Genomic DNA, 24,410 nt, shown 5'->3' on the forward strand with positions numbered 1-24,410 from the left:
GTAAGCGCCTCACTTCACCATTGTATTATATCATCTATTGTGATTTGTTTCTTCATTTTTTGTTTCTGTGATTGGATTTGTCCTAAGTACTCTCTTCCAAGTTTGGGGGAGGGCTCAGGAAGTGTGTGTTGCATTGTGTATATTTTTGAGTCTGCATTCATCTAAGGCATAGAAAAACCAAAAAAATTTGAAAAATTTCAGAAAATGATTTCACAAAAAAAAGAGTGTTCATGTTGTTGCATTACATTTAGGATCGAGTATATAGTGTTTCATTTAGGATTGTTGCATATGCATAGGGGATGATGATGAGATAGCCTTGTAAGCATTTTGATTCACTGGATAAACTCAGTGCCCTCGTTGCTAGTTGTCTGTTGCGTAGTCAATGAATTTGAAATAAAACTGAACCATGCCTAGATTGCTCTATTCGACCACACTGTCATGATCTGATACCATTCCCTATCAATTTGAACCTGAATCTGATCTTTAATTATCATGTCTGCATCAAATTTGAACTCATGGATACCCTAAAATACTTGGATTTTCTTATTCATTTTGATCACTCTTGTTAATCCAAGTAGTTGACTCTCCTTATTAGAGCAGTTAACCCAAACTCAAACCTAGACTTTCTTTCAAGCCCTATATCACTTGTGAGTGTTTGTGAGGTCTTATTCCGATTAAGCTTGGTAGAAAGTGTTAGGTTCGTAACCACAAAGATAGTGTCTCATGTAGTTCTAGTTTGCATTTTTCGGACTAGATAAGACTAGGTGGGCGCTTATACTTTGGGTTGGGATGTGTTTAAAATAAAAAAAAAGGTTGATTCATTGATAAGAAAAGGTAAAAGACTCTAGGTGAAGTAAGCTAAAGAAGCAGAAAAAGTCTAGTAAAGGTTTCGGGATTTGTAAAGAAAAGAAAGAGTTCTTGTTATCTATTGAAGATGGGAAAAGCCCTTGGTTTTAAAATGTTAAAAACAGGAACCTTAGTTGTTAAAGAAATCCAAATCCGCTAGATGTATCAAAGTGCTGAGAAAGCTTCTCCTAGAGTTAAGAGAAAAGAAAAGAATGATTAGAAAAAGGGCTTAAAAGATTCATGAATGCAAATGGTAGAGTTAAGTTCTTATATTGGGATTGGAGATGGGATTACCATTAGAGCTTCATTTGAGATACTCTGGGTAGATGGGATCGTATCTTTGTATGCATAGCTTGAGACTTACCTTTAGCATTCTACTAAAGCTTAATCATTTTTTGAGAGATCCCCTGTTACTGAAGCCTATTCTGTAAGGGACCATCTTTGTCTCTTGACCTTTTACCTTAGCCAAATGAGTTCATTGATGATGCATTGCTTGATTCACGTTCCAGAACTAATGAATGTTAAAGGGATTGGTAGATTTGAAAACATGTGTAGGTCGAGCATATGAGTCGGATTGATTGATAATGAGGCATGGCTAACGTTTTTAAGTAGAATTAGATCTTGCAGCTTAGAACTTTCAACTTGGACATTGATTTCATCTGGTTTATCTGGTGCTTTGGCTCTGAGTCCCCGTTTTCAAACCTCACCTCCAGCTTGTTCTTGATTGTTTGCTTGAGGGCAAGCAAAGACTAAGTTTGGGGGAGTTGATAAGTGTGTATTTTGCATGTTTTGAGTATCCATTTGTCATCACTTTAGCATCATATCGTCACTGTTTTATACCATTTCTCAACATTTGTCATCACTTTATATGTTTAGGATAGATTTGCATGCATGTTGCATATTTGTGTTGATTTCAGGTGATTTGGAGCTATTGACGAGCTAACTGGAAGAAGCGGACCTGATCATGACAAATCACTCGACCCAGAGATCGAGTAGGAGCTTCAAGATCTCAAGAGACCACTCGACCCCAAGATCGAGTAGAAGAAATCACCACTTCACCTCACCACTCGACCACGAGGTCGAGTGTCCTCATCTCCATCACCTGATCATCACTCGATCACATCACTCGACCCCAAGGTTGAGTGTCTTCACCTCCATTACCAGACCACTACTCGACCACACCACTACTCGACCACACCACTCTACCTTGAAGTCGAGTATCACCATCACCACCACTCGACTACATACTCGATTGCAAGCTTCAGAGTCTTCTTCATTCTGCACTCAACCAGACACTCGAGCACAAGGAAGAAAAGAAGACTCCAGCTATTCACTCGACCTCCCACTCGACCACATGGGTCGAGTACAGTTCTTAATCCGTCCCTATACTTCATCGTTTTGAGTATAAGGGTTTCATGTACTTCACATTTTCGCACATTTGGCTATAAGTAGCATGTACTTCACATTTTCGTAGAAAAGTTTTTATCTAGTTTTATTCTGCAGACCTTGTGTTCTAGACCTTTTATAATCCGGATTTCTCTTTATCTATTCAGTATTCAGCTTTTGTTCTTGATTTCGTTTACTGTTGTTCATTCTGTTATCATCCTGCTTTTACACTGTTGTTATCATGTTTTCAACTTGTTCAACGTCTATGCTTTCTGTTATGATGTCTGAGTAGTGAATAGATTTCTGAGGATGGGTTAGAGTAGTGTAGAATTCTCAGTATGCTAGGTGATTGAGTATTGGTTGATAGATCCCTTCTGGATTAGTTGTTCTTAATGCCTATTGCTTTCTGATGAACTGGAATTTGAGCCCAGACATTTCCGCGCCCAAAAGGTGTTCGATGAAATGTCTGAACCACTAATTCCAGAGATTCGTGACCCTGTACCAAGGTATTGGTTGCAGGGAGCGTTTTGGCTTTAACTTGTTGATTCTATACTCGATCATATCCTTAGATTTTCTAATAGCATTTCCGGGTTTTCCGGAAATGGTTTTTTGATCTTGCATCGGTTCTTAGTCTTCTCCTTGGATACAAAGTTTCTCCCGAGCCGGGTTAAGTTGGTCCTTGGGTCGCGGTCGGGCGGCTCGTCTCCTGGAGATACGCCTGAGCCGGATGACGTTTACCTGAGGCATTTCGAGATCCGCTTCAGGATGGTTCTCTGAAATGACGCTCGAACTGTTTCAAGGTCAGATCGGGATAACTCCATAACAACGTCCGAGGCGTTTCAGGGTCGGCTCGGGATGGCTCTTTGAAGTGATGCCAGAGACGTCTTGGGGCCGGCTCAGTGTGGTCCTTTGAAATGATGCCCGAGCCAACGATCTTGGCCTTAGGCATTTCCTCTGGTCGGCTAGGTTACTTGGGTAAAATCTGACCCCAACAGTTTGCCCCCCAGCTTTTTAACTTTGGCGGGAAAGGCGATGAGCTTCATGAGTGGATATCCGAGCTGACTATTCATCTTCCCAAGTCGTGACCTTGTCGCTTAATCTTCCTGGACGGTCAAACTTTCGTTGCATGTAGCCGACTCTTTCTTGAGAAGTGGAAACATTTTTGGCTTATTCCCGAGGGTCACGCAGACGTTTCTCTTTCTGCCAAGCCCACGCGCTTCTAACGCGTTTCATCATTTATTGCGGACCCAACGCGCCTTTAAAAATCTTATATATAGCGAGCCATCCCTTTGAGAATTTCTCATTTGAAGTTTTCGAAGAAGAAAAAATCAAGGTTTGTCTCCTTCTCTCTGATCTTGATATTCTTATTGTTTTTTCTTTTTCCGGTGAAGCTCCATCGTTTATTTGTTATTTTGATTTTGCCGATTAGAACATTTTGTTGTTTCCTCGTCATTCCTCATCTCGTTAGACGTCTCCGAGCCGAGAATGGATTTTAAATCTCCTTCAACCCCGAGCGCCTCTCTCTTCGACTTCAATGATTCAAACCATCCAGACGACCTTCCCCCTATATACAAACGGAGGGCGGTTTGGACGTCTTCGGAGGAAGACGCCGTGTCTTCTTCAAGCGCCCCCGAGCAGACAACCTCTTTCACGGCTCGGGAAGACACTACTGCCGATATTTGCTCGGGAACTGGATTTGCCTGATGACCCCGAGCCGCCTCTCGTCTGGAGGACTCTTGCCCCGATGGTTGATGAAGCCGGGACATCCAACTGGCAAGGCGCGCCCGAGCCCTTAATGCCGTAAATAAAGATCGAGGACTTTCTTTATTTCGGCCCGAACGAGATGGAGGATATTATGCGTCTTAACGAGCAGAGGGCTTTCGAGAAAGCCTAGAAGAAGAGGAAGAAGAAAGGCAACAGGGCGATAGTGCCGGATCCCCCTGGCTTGACTTTGTGCACCGAGCGGTCGCTTTCGGATCTGAGGGCCTGATTCAATCTTGGTGAGGTCACCGTGCGTGTGTCGATCCCTGATGAGCGAGCTGACAATCCCCATGCGGGTTTCTACACTCTGTATGAGGGATTTTTCTATTATTGCTTCCTGTGGCTTCCGGTCCCGAGGCTGGTTTTGCAGTACGTGACATCGTACCAGTTCGCCCTCTCCTAGATTACGACGCGATCTTTGAGACATTTGCTCGGGATTTTGGTGCGAAGTTATGAATTTAAGACCGACATCACGCTCGCTCATTTGAGAAATCTCCTTGATCGATATTATATCTCTCCTGCCAAAGGTAGGAAGGTTATTGACGGGTTCCTGAGCAAAGACGAGCCGTATACCGATCACTTCTTCTTTGTGGCCCTTGAAGATGCTGTTCACGACGACCTCCTCAGGACGGTTCTGACAAGATGGGGAACTTTGGGTAGTTGTAGCTAACATTCTGTTTGTGTCCGACGCGATCTTATGATTTTTTCTAACTGTTCTTTTCCTTGGTTGCAGAACGCACTCTCAAATTCCTCGAGCCAATTCCAGACGATTTCCTTTCGACTTTTCACCAATTATCGGCTATGAAATGCGATTGGTTGAAGCATTTCTCTCGGGATCAAATCGAGCGAGCGCTTCGTCTACTTCACGGTGTTTCTTGCCCTTCTAGCTCGGAGTCCTTGGATCATGGACCCAGTTCTTCGTAGACATGCAGTCGACCAAGCTTACTCAGAGGGAGGTTTACGCAAAGAAAAAAGAGGACGAGAGAGGCGTCTGATGGAGGAGAAGCGTCTTGCCGAGGCGGGGTTGATCTCACCGCGGGCTTCCCCCGAGGCGACTCTGCCCGCTGATGCGCTTGCACCCGAGGCGACAATGCCGATTGAGTCGGCGTCTACTGAGGCTCGGATGGCCGATCTGCCCGCTGATGCGACTGCACCCGAGGCGGTTAATATGGTTAAAATTACCTAGAATTACTCTCTCAAATAAGAGATTAATTGCAGTATTTTAGGATCGAATTCACGTAGTTTTTTTGTTCAAACAATGAGTTAAATATCGAGATCAAGCTAGCAGGGTATGAGTGAAAATAAAATAGAACAAAGTAAAAAGACATCAGATTGATTGTGTTGTAAACGTTTTAATAAAGAGCTAGAAACAGGGTATTCTCAGGAAACTATTGGTTAGTAGATCTACTGAAAACTAGGTTGTTATCGAACCATTCTTAAACTCAAACTCTAATTATGGAATAACCAGTGGGCGTGAAGTGAAACTCCCTATATCTATAGCTAATAATAACCGGAGAAGCCGAGAAACTATCAACCTAAATATGCATTCTTAACGAGTTCAATTGTTCATCTTAGTAGATAGGCCGATTTTTATTACACACCTATAAACCAGACTCATCAAATAATAGATCCAACTACAGATACCTATGGCGGGCATATCTATTGTCTGAATTCAAGATCTAGTTAATTACTCTAGATCTAGCATTAGGCATAATTAAAGATGAAGAATTCTATAGATAACCTAGCAAAGGGGGCAATCTACTAAACCATATGAATCTCTAATGAGAAACCCTATTCCTAACAAGCAGATTACTCAGACATATTTGATGAAACAAACAACATATTTGAGATAAAAAGCATAAACACAATAAATAGAGAAGGGGAAAGAAGGGATCTCTTCACTGTATATAGATCTGAATGAAACTCTGAAGAATAATCGATGAATAGCTTATGTCTCTCACAATAGGGTTTTGCAAAACTTTATAAAAGACTTGATATATGAAACTTAGGTCTAAAAACAATATATATATATATAGACCCTATAGACCCTAAAAACGTCCAGGGACTATAATGCAAATAGGAAAATCTTCTGGGGCAAACTTGAGCTTCTGGAAACTCAAAAGCGTCTAGGGTTTTTGCTGGGCCGAAACTGGTGTCGATCGACACCAAGAGTGTGTCAGTCGACACTCCTCGCTGATTCCTGAACCAAAATCGCCCGTAGCTTCCTTTTCCTTAGCTTTTGCTCCAAAATGTCTCCTTATCTCCATTGTTATCTCACTGCATAGAATACCTAAAAAGACACTAAAAAGACTCGAGAAATAACATAAAGACTCAAAATCCTATACCTAAAACATAGATAAAATCGGTGAACCCGTGGAAGAGGTTTTGAAAACAAAGGAACTCCCAACATTCTCTAGCCTATTGCCATGATTATTCAAACTAAGTCCATATGCCTAACAAGTGTAATCAAATCCTAACCAACATGTACTTCTCTACAAGCTTACACAACATTCTAGATTCCATACCTAAGTTCCACAACTATATCCACCAGGCTTTCATCGCTGGGTCTCATCAAACAAGCCAACATTCAAGATCCTTGTAGACTCATTCCTGTACAATACCATGATAAATTGACCATTCTTTATATTTTTTTTTTCTTTTTCGGTGTTCTTTCTCTCCCCCAGACTTATTATTTTTAGAGAATAAACAAATGGGAACTCGCATACTGGATCGACACCCTCGGCATTTTTCCAACCTTTGTAATTGATCATTCCAAATAATGTATAATAATGAGGTCATAGGAAACATTCATACCCCTATACACTATCCGAAAGTCGTCTCAATCTCTCGTGATTTACCGTTTGAAGAGGTAAAAGGAAGAGCAGTGAGATTAGCTCCAGCCTTAGTGGTTGAGTTGGAAACTAGGATATCCTCAAGTCTGTTGGTTTGCCATCTAGATTTTCCAATAGTCGGATTGACTCGAACCTGCAGCACTCATCAATCAGGCAATAAACAAGAGAAATATAGATCATGATTCCTAACTAAACTAAAGAAAACATGATCATGAAGGGAAAGAAATAACCAAATGAATTGCAAAATAAGAAACAAAAATAAAAGCATCATTAGTAACAACCTCCCCCAGACTTAAACGACACTGTCCCCAGTGGCATTCAAATCCAGAGAAAGCAGGAAAAATAAAACAAAAATAAAAGAAAAGAAAAGAAAGGGAAAAGATAAATCAAACCAGTGGGTTGCCTCCCACTAAGCGCTTGTTTTGAGTCAATAGCTTGACTTGGCGGAGTTTAGGATATGGGTGGAGTGGTGGTGGAAGATTTCTGCTGCCTCCTCGCCTTCCAAGGCGGTGTGTAAACGGATCTGGTTGGAGCAGCTTCTGGTGTCGATCGACACTCAGTGGTGTGTCGATCAATACTCATCTCGTCACCTGCAAGAACAACAGGAGAAACAAGCTTTCGAGGAACTCTAGGCTTGTTATCTAGTGAAGCAGTCTTCGAATAATCTAAAGAATTAATCAAAGATAAAACAGGAGAAGAGAGAGAAGAGAACTTATCACATAGGTCCTTAAGTGGTGTGGGTTGAAGAGAATGTGCAGAATCATCTGTCTGTGAAACCCGAGGGTGTCGATCGACAGGGATAGTGGTGTCGATCAAAACCGTTCCTCTGCAACTGTCATTGGCGAGCTGAACGTGTTGGAGCGTTGTGTGTGGCTCTGTGGTGGGATTCTGATCAGTCTGAGGAGGTGTGTTTGTGCTGGAGGCAATGCAACTGATAGGCTTAGTAAGCTCTGAACCATCCATGCCAAACTCCATCTCTGAATCACAAACCTTGAGAAAGATTCTCCCTCTCTTCACATCAAACTTAGCACCAGCTGTAGCTAGGAATGCTCTTCCAAGGATAAGGGGATCATTGGGTTCCTTCTCATAGTCCAGGACTACAAAACCAGCAGGGATAACAGAGTTACCAACCTTAACAGGAACATCTTCAAGGATTCCTTCAGGGATTCGCTTGGAACGATCCGCGAAGAGAAGAGTAATGCGAGTAGGTCTGTAGTGATTCATGCCGAGTCTCTGAGCAACAGACTTGGGCATGAGGTTGATGCTTGATCCCAGATGACACAAAGAGCGGCTGAATCTGCTTGTGGAGATAGAGCAATCAAGAACAAAGCTACCTGGATCTGGAAGCTTCTCAGTGGTCTGACCAGGAGTAATGGTGCAGATGTATTCAGCTATGTCTACTCTCTGTGCCTTCTCCTCTTTGGCTTTAGGCAGCATGATTGCACTGATGTCTCTGGTGAGCAGCTTAGCTTCATCTGAACTAATTCCATTGTCAACAAGTTGTTTGACATACCTGTTGAGTGAGGCGGAAGATGTCTCTCAAGCATCCTTAGGAAGAGTATGGAGGATCTTCTCAATTATGGCTGTGCACTTAACAGCGTGAATCTCCTGCTTAGAACGACGCCTCCTCGGATAGGGGACAGGAGGAGTGTAGACAGATTCGGGCTGCATAGGTATTTGTACCTCACAAGGTGCAATCCGGATCCAGTGTCGATCGACACTAGACGGGTATCGATCGACACCGTCGTATTGAGTCGTCTCTGAGAAAAGTGTCCCATATGGTGTCGATCGACACAGGAGGGTGTCGGTCGACACCATCTCTGCAACTACGAGCTCCAACTCGTCTTCAGTATCAAATTCTTCCCACACATCATCTCCTTCTCTAATCAAGATGGCATTGCAGCTCTTCCTTGGGTTAGCATCAGGATTACCAGGAAGAAAACCTTCTTGTCTCTTGATAGATTGTGCAGTTTCAGCTACCTGTACATCTAGCTTCTTCAAGTAAGAGCTCAGATTGTCGATCTTCCCATTAAGATCTATGTAGACAGCATCAAACTTGCCATTAAACTCCACAACAAGCTTTGTTTGGCTCTCTAGAATCTGCTCAAGCATCGATTCCATTCTTATCTCTTCCGAGGGTGGAGGGGGGTTTGGTAAGTTGAATTACCATAGTTCCTCTGAAAGCTGCTTTGAGGAAAAGTCTTTTGGAAAGCATGCTTTGGAGTGAAGTTGGAGGAACCCTGGTCCCTGTAAATTTGTTGCCACTGAAGTTGCCATGTGGCTGCCTAATAGAAGACTCCTTCCTCTGACTCACGCTCAGGCTCAATAGTCTTCTCCTCAGCTGCAAAGTGGACATGCTTCTTCCCTGTGAGCAAGTTATGAACCGAATCCAGCTTAGCATTCACCTCTGCCATCTGATTTTCTGAAATAGTTCCAGCAATCTTCTTCCTCTCAAAATCAGCATTCTTGGTACTGTTGCTGCAAGCAAGGTTCTCTATCAGGGCTGTAGCATCAGCTGGGTAACGTGTATTGAAGTTATCATTGCTTGCTGCATCTAGAGCCATCTGGTATCTCCAATCAACTCCTCTGAAGAAGGTACCTAGAAGTTGTACCTCACTGAAACCATGATGTGGACAATCTCGTTGGTACTCCTTGAAACAAACCCAAGCAGCCTTGAAAGCTTCAGCTGGACCTTGTGTGAAGGTAGACAGCTTGTTTCTCAACTCCTCAGACTAAGCATCACTGTAGAAATTGTTCAAGAAGGCTATCTTGATGCTTCTCCAAGTCTTGAGGGAACCTGCTTTAAGTTGCTTCAGCGAAGAAGTTGCTTCCCCAGCAAGTGAATAAGGGAAGAGCTTGCATAGTAGGTAGTCCTCTGAGACTCTATTAGCCTTGATGCTCAGAACAAGGTCCTCAAATCGTTCGATATGATCCATTGGCTGCTCATGAGATAAGCCATGGAAAGGATGCTTGCCAACTAAAGCAAAGTAGCCAGGCTTCAGCTCATAGTCGTTCTTCTAGAATGGTGGGGGTACAATCGCTGATCGATTAGCATAGAACAGGTCTGGCCTGTTGAAATCCCCAAGATTACGACGTGGTTTCCCAGCTGGAGATACCTATGGCGGGCATATCTATTGTCTGGATTCAAGATCTAGTTAATTACTCTAGATCTAGCATTAGGTATAATTAAAGATGAAGAATTCTATAGATAACCTAGCAAAGGGGGCAATCTACTAAACCATATGAATCCCAAATGAGAAACCCTATTCCTAACAAGCAGATTACTCAAGACATATCGGATGAAACAAACAACATATTTGAGATAAAAAGCATAAACATAGTAAATAGAGAAGGGGAAAGAAGGGATCTCTTCACTGTATATAGATCTAAATGAAACTCTGAAGAATAATCGATGAATAGCTTATGTCTCTCACAATAGAGTTTTGCAAAGAACTTTATAAAAGACTTGATATATGAAACTTAGGTCTAAAAACAATATATATAAACCCTAAAAACGTCCAGGGACTAATAATGCAAATAGGGAAATCTTCTGGGGCAAACTTGAGCTTTTGAAAACTCGAAAGCGTCTAGGGTTTTTGCTGGGCCGAAACTGGTGTCGATCAACACCAACAGTGTGTCGGTCGACACTCTTCGCTGATTCCTGAACCAAAATTATCCTTAGCTTCCTTTTCCTTAGCTTTTGCTTCAAAATGTCTCCTTATCTCCATTGTTGTCCCACTGCATAGAATACCTGAAAAGACACTAAAAAGACTCGAAAAATAACATAAAGACCCAAAATCCTATACCTAAAACATAGATAAAATCGGTGAAAATCGGGTTATATCAGCGGTCGTTGCGCTGCCGGCGACTGATAAGGTAGCGGGGAAGCGTGTTCGAACGGATGACTCTTCGTCCAAGAAGAAGAAGTACAAAAGGAAGAAGCCCTCGAGCGACGAGGCGGAGAAGGAGCTCCCGATCTTTAAGGATCGGATTACCTCGGCAAACCTTCTCGAGGGCTGTGCGGGTCCTCTGCTCCCTCCACCGGATACTCTCTTAGAGTCGCGGAAGTATGCCGAGACGGCGTCTCACTTCTTGCGGGTACGTGTAACCCTTTTCCTTCTCGTCTGCGCGTTATTTCTAAGTTCTGATCTCGTAATTTGTCTCTAATCTGCTCTCCAGGCTGTCGCCTCGATGAACCGGATGGTGCTGATATGATCATGGATAGCATTAACGATATGGAGCATGAACCGGAGCTTGAACGTGAGCTTGTAGCTGAGGATGAGCTTGTAGCTGAGGAGAAGCTTGTAGCGGAGGATGTTCTTGTCACACCGGCCGTCCCAATGACTCGTTCTAGAGCTAAGCTATTCGACCAAGCCATTGCCGGGATGCTTAACCACATTTGGGACCGACCAAATGACTTGAGCCAAGTCACTACCTCTTTGGTTTTGATTCAAGCTCAAGGACCTCATCAAGATGGATAAGTGATTTATGAGTGCTCTTTTTCCCTGCCTTTGGTTTTGTCCTACTGGGTTTTCCAAAGGAAGGTTTTTAATGAGGCTTATGTTTTCACTTCATATAATCCATTTTAATGATTCAAGGCCCAAACCCACTAAAATAAAGAGAAACTTTCGTGGCCTTTAAAGTTGAGGAGTGTATTTTAAATTTTAAACTTTGTTTTTAATTTCTGTTGTGTTCTAGGCAGCCTTGGAGTATGTTCCAAGACTTGCCTCTTCATCTTCTCTTCTCCTTTTCTTTATATTCTCTTGTATTCTCTTTTGAGGACTTATTTTTCTTTTAATCAAAAACCTTTTCTAAGAAGATCATCTTGTTGGTGTGTATATCCAGCAAAATCCTTAGTCTCTTTTGGTGCGCATATCCAAAGGATCTAAGTCTCGATATCTTGAAACCCTTCCGCAAGCTTCTGTGATATCCATCGATTCATTCAAATCTATCCATCATCACGGCTTTACAGCTACCTCTATCCTTTGCTTAACCTAAGAGTGTCGAGTCCTTGGGAGGATCTCATCTTGTGGTGATATGTCTATAATTTGCATGGTTTCAATGTCCATTCATCATTGTTTTGAGTCCAGCTTCGTATCATTCATCACTGTTTTATATCATTTCTCATCGCTCTTGCATACTTTGCATGATTAGGATAGCTTTGCATACATATTGCATTTCTGAGTTGTTTTCAGGTGATTTGGAGCTGTTTGCGAGCAAATTGGAAGAAACGAGCCAGAACCAGAAGACATACTCGACCACCAGGTCATGTGCATCCAGCACCATACTCGACCACCAAGTCGAGTGACTTTGGAGCCATTCTTCCCATCTACTTGACCCCCTGGCCGAGTATCCTCAGCTCAGGTTACTCGATGATGCCACTCGACCCCCTGGTCGAGTATCACTTTGCCATACCACCTGACCACACTCGGCCATTCACTCTACCAAGTTACTCGACCCCCTGGTCGAGTATCATCACTCACCACCATCACCATCACTCGACCGGACACTCGATCACGTCTTCACAGTTTACTCAAATCCGCACTCAACCAGATAAGCTGAGCACAAGGAAGAGAAGAGGAGAAGACAAAGTGTTTGGAAGCGGCCTGGACCTCCATCGGATCACGAAGCCCATCTCGGCCCATTATCACTCTATGGGCCGGGCGATTAGGTTATTGGCCCGTCTACTATCATTTTATTTCGTTTTGTATAAATAGATGTCTTAGGGTTCTGTCCTGAGACATCTAGTCGACATTGAGTTTTTGCTTCAGTTTTATTTTCTGTTTTACTCTACTGCGCTGCTTTTGCTTCTGCAACCGGTAATTCGAGATTTTTCCAAGTTATTCCGATTCCGCATTTGATTTCATCTGTCATCTTGTTTCTCTACTCCTTATCTCTTTACTTATGCAATATTATCATTTATCTGCGTTTACGTCCTTGAGCATGTTGTTTGGGTAGTGACTTAGAATTCTTAGGGATGGGATAGAGTAGTTGTGGAATCCGTAGTCTGTAGAATGGTTAAGTTTTAGAATTGATTGAATCCCTTCAGGACTAGTTGCGTTTACTGCTTATTTCTTTCTGATCAACTGGAATTCGATCCCAAGCATTCTCGCACCCAGAAGGTGTTCGATGGAATGCTTGATCCACTAGTTCCTGAGATATTCGTCTCTATCCCAAGGGATTGGCCGTTTAGAGCGTTTATTGACTTTATCAGTCTGTTCTTATTGCCTGCATAGTTAGATTTCGTTAATGGGAATTAGTCTAGGCTAGCTTTGCTTGAGGATTTCTATCACGGGAGTGAATTGATCTGTTGTTGAACCTGTTGTCTAGGGATAGCTTGATTGCGCTTGTTAACCATTTGAATATGCTAGGATACCACTCTACTTGATTACCCCATCCTTAAGAATTTCTCGTCTATATTATTTCTCTGTTTTATCGTTATCGCTTAATCGTTCTCATTGCCTGTTTCTTAGTTTTTGCAATTACTCGACCAACTTACTCAACCACACCCAGTGTCTGGCAACAGACTGTGCAGTCAAGTACAGTTGTCTCATTTCCTGTCTGTTACTCGACCAGTATACTCGACCACACCCAGTGTCTGGCAACAGACTGTGCAGTCGAGTATATCTGTTTCACATCCTGCCTGTTACTCGACCACATCCTACTTCTGGCATCAGCCTGTTGTGGTCGAGTGATTTTAGTGATTCTGTTATTGTTTCTGTTTTCTGCATGTTCGCTTAGGACTGTTAGAAACCCCAAAACTGTTATTGCTTGGCTTGACTTAGTGACTTCTGATCACATCTCATCTGTTTGCATCACACTCATTTGGATTGACAACCTTCAGTACTACAACGACATGATAGTGCTTTAGGTTCAATTGACTTAAAAACATATTATCAATTTGGCGCCGTTGCCAATTGGGTGTTTGTTTGCTATATTTGAGATTTCAAAATACTTAAGATCAAGTTCTTTTTCAATTTTTCTTAAAGTTACTAACTTTGTGTTTTTTCTGTTTGTCTGTTTTGATTCAGGTACTACGAATCACCAGCTTCACCAGTTGGTACTCGTTGTATGCAAACACGGTCACGAGGAAATCAGAATCTCTTGTTCAACAATAACATCTACCGTATTGCACGCCAACTCAGAACACAGACAGAAACAGACACAATGGCTGCAGTTGTAGATGAGCAAGTGCAACCAAACAACATAGGTGCAGGCGATGCACCACGCAACCACAATCAGCGTAATGGCATCGTGCCTCCACCTGTGCAGAACAACAACTTTGAGATCAAGAGCGGTCTCATTGCCATGATTCAGAGCAACAAGTTCCACGGCCTCCCTATGGAGGATCCACTCGATCACCTGGACGAGTTTGATAGGCTCTACAGCCTAACAAAGATCAATGGAGTTAGTGAGGATGGCTTCAAGCTCAGATTGTTTCCATTCTCTCTTGGAGACAAAGCCCATCAGTGGGAAAAGTCGCTTCCTCAAGGCTCTATCACCTCCTCGAATGACTGCAAGAAAGCCTTCTTGGCTAAGTTTTTCTCAAACTCCAGGACTGCGAGACTAAGGAATGATATCTCCGGTTTCACACAAACAAATAATGAGAGTTTTTGTGAAGCATGGGAGCGCTTCAAAGGTTATCAGACGCAATGTCCTCATCATGGTTTCTCCAAAGCTTCACTTCTCAGCACTCTCTACAGAGGTGTCCTTCCCAAGATGAGGATGCTTCTTGATACCGCTTCTAACAAGAACTTCCTCAACAAAGACGTTGAAGAAGGATGGGAGCTGGTAGAGAACTTAGCTCAGTCGGATGGCAACTATAATGAAGATTATGACAAAAGCATCCGCACCAGCTCTGATTCTGATGAGAAGCACCGCAGGGAAATGAAAGCCATGAATGACAAACTGGATAAGCTACTCCTTGTGCAACAGAAGCACATTCATTTTCTGGGTGATGATGAGAAGTTCCAAGTTCAGGATGGGGAGACTTTGCAATCAGAAGAGGTCAACTATGTGCAGAACCAAGGAGGTTACAACAAGGGTTTCAACAACTTCAAGCAGAACCATCCCAATCTGTCTTACAGAAGTACAAACGTTGCAAACCCGCAGGACCAAGTCTACCCTTCACAGCAGCAGAATCAACCCAAGCCCTTTGTTCCATACAACCAAGGTCAGGGGTATGTTCTTAAGCAGCAGTACCAGGGCAACTATCAGCAGCAACTTCCACCACCTGGTTTCACACAGCAGCAACAACAACCAGCTTCAACAACTCCAGATTCAGACTTGAAGAACATGTTACAGCAATTCTCCAAGGACAAGGTGCAAGAGCAATGGATCTCGCCAAAAAGATGGCAGAAATTCATAACAAGGTCGATTGCACTTTCAACGATCTGAATATCAAACTTGAGGTACTCACCTCAAAGGTCAGATACATGGAAGGACAAACTGCGTCGACCTCCGCTCCCAAAGTAACAGGACTTCCAGGAAAGTCCATACAGAACCCGAAGGATTACGCCACTGCTCATGCTATCACCATTTGTCATGATCGAGAGCTGCCTACTCGACATGTCTCCACATCAATCACCGAGGACAGTGATGTTCAGGATGGGGAGGCTTCTACTTAGATTGAAATTTCAGTTGCTGGACTCGACCATTCAGCTGGATCCTGTTTTTAAACTCAGTCCAACCTAGGCGAGAAACCAGCCATCATTGAGAGGATGGTAAAACGATTCAAGCCAGCACCATTACCTTCACGTGCTCTTCCATGGAAATTCAGGAAAGCATGGATACAAAGATACAATTCTCTTGCAGAGAAGCAGCTTGATGAGATGGAAGCGGTGATGCCTCTAATAGAAGTTCTCAACCTGATCCCGGATCCTCACAAAAATGTGAGAAAGTCAATTCTGGAAAGGATCAAGATTTATCAAGATTCAGAAGACGAATGTGAGGCGAATCCGTCTAGGGCCACTGTTAAGAGAAGTGTTCAAGAAAAACTGGAAGATCCTGGAACTTTCACTCTACCATGTTCCATTGGTCAATTGGTTTTCAGCAATTGTCTTTGTGATTTGGGAGCTTCAGTAAGCTTAATGCCACTCTCCGTGGCAAGGAAGCTGGAATTCACTCAGTACAGGCCTTGCGACCTGACTTTGATCCTTGCTGATAGGTCTTCAAGAAAACCCTTTGGCCTTCTACAAGATCTGCCAATAATGATTAATGGAGTGGAAGTACCTACAGATTTTGTTGTGCTTGAGATGGAAACAGAACCTAAGGATCCTCTAATCCTAGGAAGACCTTTTTTAGCCTCCGTGGGAGCGATGATAGATGTCAAAGACGGGAGAATAAGTCTCAACCTTGGGAAGCACATCAAGCTGCAGTTTGACATCAACGAAACTTCGCAAAGGACAGCTCAAGAAGAAAAGATCAGGGCTCAACCTCAACCTTCGGATTCAATCACCAGACCAAGCACAACCTCTACACCTGACTTGCGAGATCTCAAAAAGAAATCTGATGAGCAAGAAGAAACCATAGAGAAGCTAGCTCAGACAGTTGAGGAACTTAAGAGTAAACTGGATCAGATGCAAGAGAAAGCTCAATCAAAATGCGGGATTGATACTATCCCGAGAAAAACGTTTACTTCAAGATGGTCTGAGGAGATAGATTATCCACCAGAAGAGAGAGAGGCCTATTTCGAGGAAAGAAGAATTGAGTATTCGGCTACTCATCTCTCAAGAGAGGACGCTGAATATGATGATGAGATCAGAGAGGACTATGCAGATCCTCTCTATCACCCATTTTCTTCTTAATGAGTATGAGGAGTCAAGCTAGAGACCTAAAACAAGCTCACTTGGGAGGAAGTCCCATGCCTATCTTTGTACATATCTTTAATTTTCCTTGTTGTTTTTGACGCATCTTGTTAAGTGTTTTCAGGAGATAAGTATGAAGAGCTGAGGGAAATAGATTCTGGCCTTGAGGAAACAGCAATACACTCGACCATGGAGCAATCAAGGACACTCGACATTGTTCTGGCTTCTCCACCCCGGGAAATCACTCGACCACACCCTATAGAGACCGAATGACGATGTGATCGAGTATAGCGAATGATGCAATCACAACTTCTCCATGTCAGTAAATCACTCGACCGCGGTGCTGGCCGCAGCAGAAGAAGAGAGGTCGAGTATCATCACCGCGGTGCTGGCCGCGACGAATGAGCAGAGGTCGAGTACCCCCAAGGGGAAGCTGAGACACAACAGGGAGATTCTTCGATGGCTTGGGAGCAATCACATGCGGCTATTGACGACCAACTCCGCTCCTTCTTCCACTGAGGTAAGCACCTCACTCCACCATTGTAATATACCATCTCCTGTTTTTTATTTTGTTTCTGTGATGTGTTTTGTCCTGAGTACTCTCTTCCAAATTTGGTCACACAGTGGACTGTGTGATTTAAGTTTAGGGGAGGGCTCAGGAAGTGTGTGTTGTATTGTATATAATTTTGAGTCTGCATTCATCTAAGGCATAGAAAAAACCAAAAAATTGAAAAATTTCAGAAAATGATTTCACAAAAACACAGTGTTCATGTAGTTGCATTGCATTTAGGATCGAGTCTAGAGTGTTTCATTTAGGATCATTGCATATGCATAGGGGATAATGATGAGATAGCCTTGTAAGCATTTTGGTTCACCAGATAAACTCAGCGCCCTCGTTGTTAGTTGCCTGATGCATAGTCAATGAGATTGAAGTAAGACTCCACCATGCCTAGATTGCTCTACTCGACCACACTGTTAGGATCTGATACCATTCCCTATCAATTTGAACTTGAATCTGATTTAGAATTATCATGTCTTGGCATCGTATTTGAACTCATGGATACCCTAAAATACTTGGATTTTCTTACTCATTTTAACCACTCTTGTTAGTCCAAGTAGCTGACTCTCTTTATTAGAGCAGTTAACCCGAACCCAAACCTAAACTTTCTTTCAAGCCCTATATCACTCGTGAGTGTTTGTGAGGTCTTATTTCGATTGAGCTTAGTAGAAAGTGTTAGGTTCGTAAAGACAGAGATAGTGTCTCATGTAGTTCTAGTTCTCGTTCTTCGGACTGGATAGGACTAGGTGGGCGCTTATATCATGGGTTGGGATTTGTTTAAAAGAAAAGGGTGAATTCATTGTTGACAAGGAAAGGGAAACAATTCTAGGGGAAATAAGCTAAAGAAGTTAGAAAAAAAAAATCTAGTAAAGATTTTGGGAATGTTAAAGAAAAGAATGAGGTTCTTGTTAGCTAAAGAAGAAGGGTTAAAAGCCTTTGGTTTTAAAGATTAAAAACAGGAACCTTAGTTGTTAAAGAAATCTAGCGGATGTATCAGAGTGTTGAGAAAGCTTCTCCTAGAGTTAATAGAAAAGAAAAGAATGATATGAAAAAGAGTTTGAAAGATTCATGAGTGCAAAGGGTAGAGTTAAGTTGGGACTAGAGTTGGGATTACCATTAGAGCTTCATTGTTATACTCTGAGTAGATGGGATCTTATCTCTGTATGCATAACTTGGGACTTAACTTTAGCATTCTACTAAAGCTTAATCATTCTTGAGAGATCCCCTGTTACTTAAGCCTATTCTGTAAGGGACCATCTTTGTTTCTTAACCTTCACCTTAGCCAAATGAGTTCATTGATGATGCATTGCTTGATTCACGTTCCAGAACTAATGAATGTTAAAGGGATTGGTAGATTTGAAAGCATGTGTAGGTCGAGTATAAGAGACGGATTGATTGATAACAAGGCATGGCTAACGTTTTTGAGTAAAATTCAATCATATCGCATCTTAGAACTACCAACTGGGACATTGATTTTATACTTTGCATGATTAGGATAGCTTTGCATACATATTGCATTTTTGAGTTGTTTTCAGGTGATTTGGAGCTGTTTGCGAGCAAATTGGAAGAAACGAGCTAGAACCAGAAGACATACTCGACCACCAGGTCGTGTGCATCCAGCACCATACTCGACCACCAAGTCGAGTGACTTTGGAGCCATTCTTCCCATCTACTCGACCCCCTGGTCGAGTATCCTCAGCTCAGGCTACTCGATGACGCCACTCGACCCCCTTGTCGAGTATCACTTCGCCACACCACCTGACCACACTCGGTTTCACTCTACCAAGTTACTCGACCCCCTGGTCGAGTATCATCACTCACCACCATCACCATCACTCGACCGGACACTCGATCATGTCTTCACAGTCTACTCAAATCCGCACTCAACCAGACAAGCTGAGCACAAGGAAGAGAAGAGGAGAAGACAAAGTGTTTGGAAGCGGCCTGGACCTCCATCGGATCACGAAGCCCATCTCGGCCCATTATCACTCTATGGGCCGGGCGATTAGGTTATTGGCCCGTCTACTATCATTTTATTTCGTTTTGTATAAATAGATGTCTTAGGGTTCTATCCTGAGACATCTAGTCGACATTGAGTTTTTGCTTCAGTTTTATTTTCTGTTTTACTCTGCTGCGCTGCTTTTGCTTCTGCAACCGGTAATTCGAGATTTTTCCAAGTTATTCCGATTCCGCATTTGATTTCATCTGTCATCTTGTTTCTCTACTCCTTATCTCTTTACTTATGCAATATTATCATTTATCTGCGTTTACGTCCTTGAGCATGTTGTTTGAGTAGTGACTTAGAATTCTTAGGGATGGGATAGAGTAGTTGTGGAATCCGTAGTCTGTAGAATGGTTAAGTTTTAGAATTGATTGAATCCCTTCAGGACTAGTTGCGTTTACTGCTTATTTCTTTCTGATCAACTGGAATTCGATCCCAAGCATTCTCGCACCCAGAAGGTGTTCGATGGAATGCTTGATCCACTAGTTCCTGAGATATTCGTCTCTATCCCAAGGGATTGGCTGTTTAGAGCGTTTATTGACTTTATCAGTCTGTTCTTATTGTCTGCATAGTTAGATTCCGTTAATGGGAATTAGTCTAGGCTAGCTTTGCTTGAGGATTTCTATCACGGGAGTGAATTGATCTGTTGTTGAATAGGCTAGGATACCACTCTACTCGATTACCCCATCCTTAGGAATTTCTCGTCTATATTATTTCTCTGTTTTATCGTTATCGCTTAATCGTTCTCATTGCCTGTTTCTTAGTTTTTGCAATTACTCGACCACACCCAGTGTCTGGCAACAGACTGTGCAGTCAAGTACAGTTGTCTCATTTCCTATCTGTTACTCGACCAGTATACTCGACCACACCCAGTGTCTGGCAACAGACTGTGCAGTCGAGTGTAACTGTTTCACATCCTGCCTGTTACTCGACCACATCCTACTTCTGGCATCAGCCTGTTGTGGTCGAGTGATTTTAGTGATTCTATTATTGTTTCTGTTTTTTGCATGTTCGCTTAGGACTGTTAGAAACCCCAAAACTGTTATTGCTTGGCTTGACTTAGTGACTTCTGATCACATCTCATCTGTTTGCATCACACTCATTTGGATTGACAACCTTCAGTACTACAACGACATGATAGTGCTTTAGGTTCAATTGACTGAAAAACCTATTATCATGTGGTATCAGAGCACACTCCGAAAGTTGAGTTCTCTATCTCTATCATTTTGTGTCTTTTCATCTTTAGATATGTGTCCGTCTGTCACCTTGATTTAATTTACATAATTATTTGGTGCGTGCTAAAATTTCGAAATCAACTGTCACGGGTTCGAAAAAGAGTCTAATATTTTGTAAAATTGTTTCTGAAATTTTTGGGAACGTTTTGATAATTTTTAGCATCTGAACAAGTGAAACTGTCGTAATTAGGGTTCTATGGCATCTGAAGGGTTATTTCGTGTTTGTTTCAAAAGAACTAGTTACTGGTGTTGTTTTGTTGTCTCTTTTGCAGAAAGAATGGCTGAATCTGAGGAGGAAGAGACTAGCAACAATCGAAACAACAAACTTTTGGTAGAAGCCTTTGAGAAAATGATGGACACCAAACTGAATGCTTTTCGCCAAAAGTTTCATGAGAAACTAGAGTTGGGGCAGACTCGTCCTGGAGAACAAATGAGAGTTAATGAGCCGCTTGAGCAAAGAGATGAAGCTACAGATCAGTACTATGGCATAGGAGCACTTCATCTCACAATAGTCAAAGGAGGCACCATAGACGTGCTAGAGAAGGTAGAGATCTTTTGCAAGACAATCTTGGAGGTCTTAAGCTTAAAATTCCACCATTCCATGGAAAGAATGATCCAGATGCTTATTTGGAATGGGAAAAGAATATTGAATTAGTTTTCAACCTTCAACACTACATCGAGATCAATAGGGTAAGAGTTGCTGCTACTGAATTTTATGACTATGCTTTGAGTTGGTGGGATCAGCTAGTTACTTCACGAAGACGTAATCAAGAACTTTCGTCCCTAGTCACTACCACCGTGAGCTGTATTTCAAGTTGAGGAATCTTACACAAGGGAACCGTTATGTCGAAGAGTACTACAAGGAAATGGAGACTTTGATGTTGCGGGCTGATATTTCTGAGGATAGAGAAGCAACTATGTCAAGGTTTCTTGGGGATTTAAACAGAGATATTCAAGACAGATTGGAGACTCAATACTATGTTGAAATAGAAGAGATGTTGCACAAGGCGATTTTGTTTGAACAACAAGTTAAGAGGAAGAGTTCATCACGATCTAGTTATGGTTCAGGAACCGTTGCTAAGCCTACTTACCAAAGAGAAGAGAGAACCAGCAGCTATAAGCCGATTCTCAGTTCAAGGGCTGAAAGTAAAACATATGCTGCAGTTCAAGATCACAAAGGAAAGGCTGAAATTTCTACATCTAGAGTTTGTGATGTTAGGTGTTACAAATGTCAAAGGAAAGGACTGATAATAGGTTTTTAATCAATTAAACCTAAAGCACTATCATCTCGTTGTAGTACTGAAGGTTGTCAATCCAAATGGGTGTGATGCTAACAATCAAGATGTGATCAGAAGTCACTAAGTCAAGCCAAGCAATAACAGGTTTTGGTGTGTTCTAGCAGTCCTAAGTGAACATGCAGAAAACAGAAAATCAAACAGAAACAGTAAAACACTCGACCAACACAGCTCTTTGCAGAGCACTGGGTGAGGTCGAGTGACAGGTCGAGTAACAGACAGAAAATAAAACACAGATACTCGACTGCACAGTCTGTTGCCAAATAACTGGGTGGTCGAGTATGAGGTCGAGTAACAAGAAAGAATTGCAGAAATTAAGCGACAGATAACAAGATGCAGTTTACAACAGTAGAGTAAACAAAGAATTCAATCAGATAAAGAATTCCCAAGGGTGGGGTAATTGAGTAGTTTCGTTTCCTCAGTTTACAGGTGATTGATATGCTCAATAAATTAACCATAAACAACAAGTTCATTAACCAAATCAAAGTGCCACCGCAACAGAGACTCTCAAGTTAACCTATTTCCAGACTCAATCACCATTGACGAGAGCTAACCTAACAGGCATTACGAATCAACAAGTTAAAGCCAAAACGCTCCTTGCAACCAATACCTTGGTACAGGGTCACGAATATCTGGAATTAGTGGTTCAGACATTTCATCGAACACCTTTTGGGCACGGAAATGTCTGGGCTCAAATTCCAGTTGATCAGAAAGCAATAGGCATTAAGAACAACTAATCCAGAAGGTATCTATCAACCAATACTCAATCACCTAGCATATTGAGAATTCTACACTACTCTAACCCATCCTCAGAAATCTATTCACTACTCAGACATCATAACAGAAAGCATAAACGTTGAACAAGTTGAAAACATGATAACAACAGTGTAACAGCAGGATGATAACAGAATGAACAACAGTAAACGAAATCAAGAACAAAAGCTGAATACTGAATACTGAATAGATAAAGAGAAATCCGGATTACAAAAGGTCTAGAACACAAGGTCTGCAGAATAAAACTAGATAAATAAAACTTGTCTGCGAAAATGTGAAGTACATGCTACTTATAGCCAAATATTCTGAAACCCTAATACTTAAAACGACGCAGTACTGGGACGGATTAAAAACTGTACTCGACCCATGTGGTCGAGTGGGAGATCGAGTGAATAGTTGGAGTCTTCTTTTCTTCCTTGTGCTCGAGTGTCTGGTTGAGTGCGGAATGAAGAAGGCTCTGAAGCTTGTCATCGAGTACGCAGTCGAGTGGTGATGATGGTGATACTCGACTGCAAGGCAGAGTGGTGAGATCGAGTGGTGGTATGATAATGGAGGTGAAGACACTCGACCTAGGGGTCGAGTGATGTGATCGAGTGATGGTCAGGTGATGGAGATGAGGACACTCAACCTCGTGGTCGAGTGGTGAGGCGAAGTGGTGATTTCTTTTACTCGACCTGGGGGTCGAGTGGTCTCTTGAGATCTTGAAGCTCCTACTCGACCTCGGGTTCGAGTGGTTTGACATGATCAGGTCCGCTTCTTCCAGATAGCTTGTCAACAGCTTTAAATCACCTAAAATCAACACAAATATGCAACATGCATGCAAATCTATCCTAAACATGTAAAGTGATGACAAATGATGAGAAATGGTATAAAACAATGATGATATGATGCTAAAGTGATGACAAATGGATGCTCAAAACATGCAAAATACACACTTATGAACTCCCCCAAACTTAGTCTTTGCTTGCCCTCAAGCAAACAATCAAGAACAAGCTGGAGGTGAGGTTTGAAAGCGGGGACTCAGAGCCAAAGCACCAGATAAACCAGATGAAATCAATGTCCAAGTTGAAAGTTCTAAGCTGCAAGATCGAATTCTACTTAAAAACGTTAGCCATGCCTCATTATCAATCAATCCGACTCATATGCTCGACCTACACATGTTTTCAAATCTACCAATCCCTTTAACATTCATTAGTTCTGGAACGTGAATCAAGCAATGCATCATCAATGAACTCATTTGGCTAAGGTAAAAGGTCAAGAGACAAAGATGGTCCCTTACAGAATAGGCTTCAATAACAGGGGATCTCTCAAAAAATGATTAAGCTTTAGTAGAATGCTAAAGGTAAGTCCCAAACTATGCATACAGAGATAAGATCCCATCTACCCAGAGTAAATCAGATGAAGCTCTAATGGTAACCCCATCTCCAATCCCAATATAAGAACTTAACTCTACCCTTTGCATTCATGAATCTTTTAAGCCCTTTCTCTAATCATTCTTTTCTTTCCTCTTAACTCTAGGAGAAGCTTTCTCAACACTTTAATACATCTAGCGGATTTGGATTTCTTTAACAACTAAGGTTCCTGTTTTTAACATTCTAAAACCAAAGGCTTTTGCCCATCTTCAATAGCTAACAAGAACTCTTTCTTTTCTTTACAAATCCCAAAACCTTTACTAGACTTTTTCTGCTTCTTTAGCTTACTTCACCTAGAGTCTTTTACCTTTTCTTATCAATGAATGAACCCTTTATTTTTTTCTTTTAAACACATCCCAACCCAAAGTATAAGCGCCCACCTAGTCCTATCTAGTCCAAAAAATGCGAACTAGAACTACATGAGACACTATCTCTGTCGTTACGAACCTAACACTTTCTACCAAGCTTAATCGGAATAAGAC

At 42.1% G+C, this 24,410-nt stretch overlaps 3 pseudogenes across 3 annotated transcripts; 2 read left to right on the forward strand and 1 right to left on the reverse strand.

Annotated features, from left to right (window-relative positions):
- Positions 1 to 7,295: 7,295 nt before the first annotated feature.
- AT1G36530 lies at positions 7,296 to 9,970 on the reverse strand (annotated as a pseudogene; the record flags this gene model as incomplete). The annotated part of the gene is made up of 1 exon: positions 7,296 to 9,970.
- A 3,946-nt stretch (positions 9,971 to 13,916) lies between these two features.
- On the forward strand, positions 13,917 to 17,757 carry AT1G36540 (annotated as a pseudogene; the record flags this gene model as incomplete). The annotated part of the gene is made up of 1 exon: positions 13,917 to 17,757.
- A 2,967-nt stretch (positions 17,758 to 20,724) lies between these two features.
- Positions 20,725 to 22,479, forward strand: AT1G36550 (annotated as a pseudogene; the record flags this gene model as incomplete). The annotated part of the gene is made up of 5 exons: positions 20,725 to 20,991; positions 21,030 to 21,181; positions 21,268 to 21,661; positions 21,753 to 21,791; positions 22,270 to 22,479.
- Positions 22,480 to 24,410: the final 1,931 nt, after the last annotated feature.

Source organism: Arabidopsis thaliana (assembly GCF_000001735.4).
Source record: "Arabidopsis thaliana chromosome 1 sequence".
NCBI lineage: Eukaryota > Viridiplantae > Streptophyta > Magnoliopsida > Brassicales > Brassicaceae > Arabidopsis > Arabidopsis thaliana.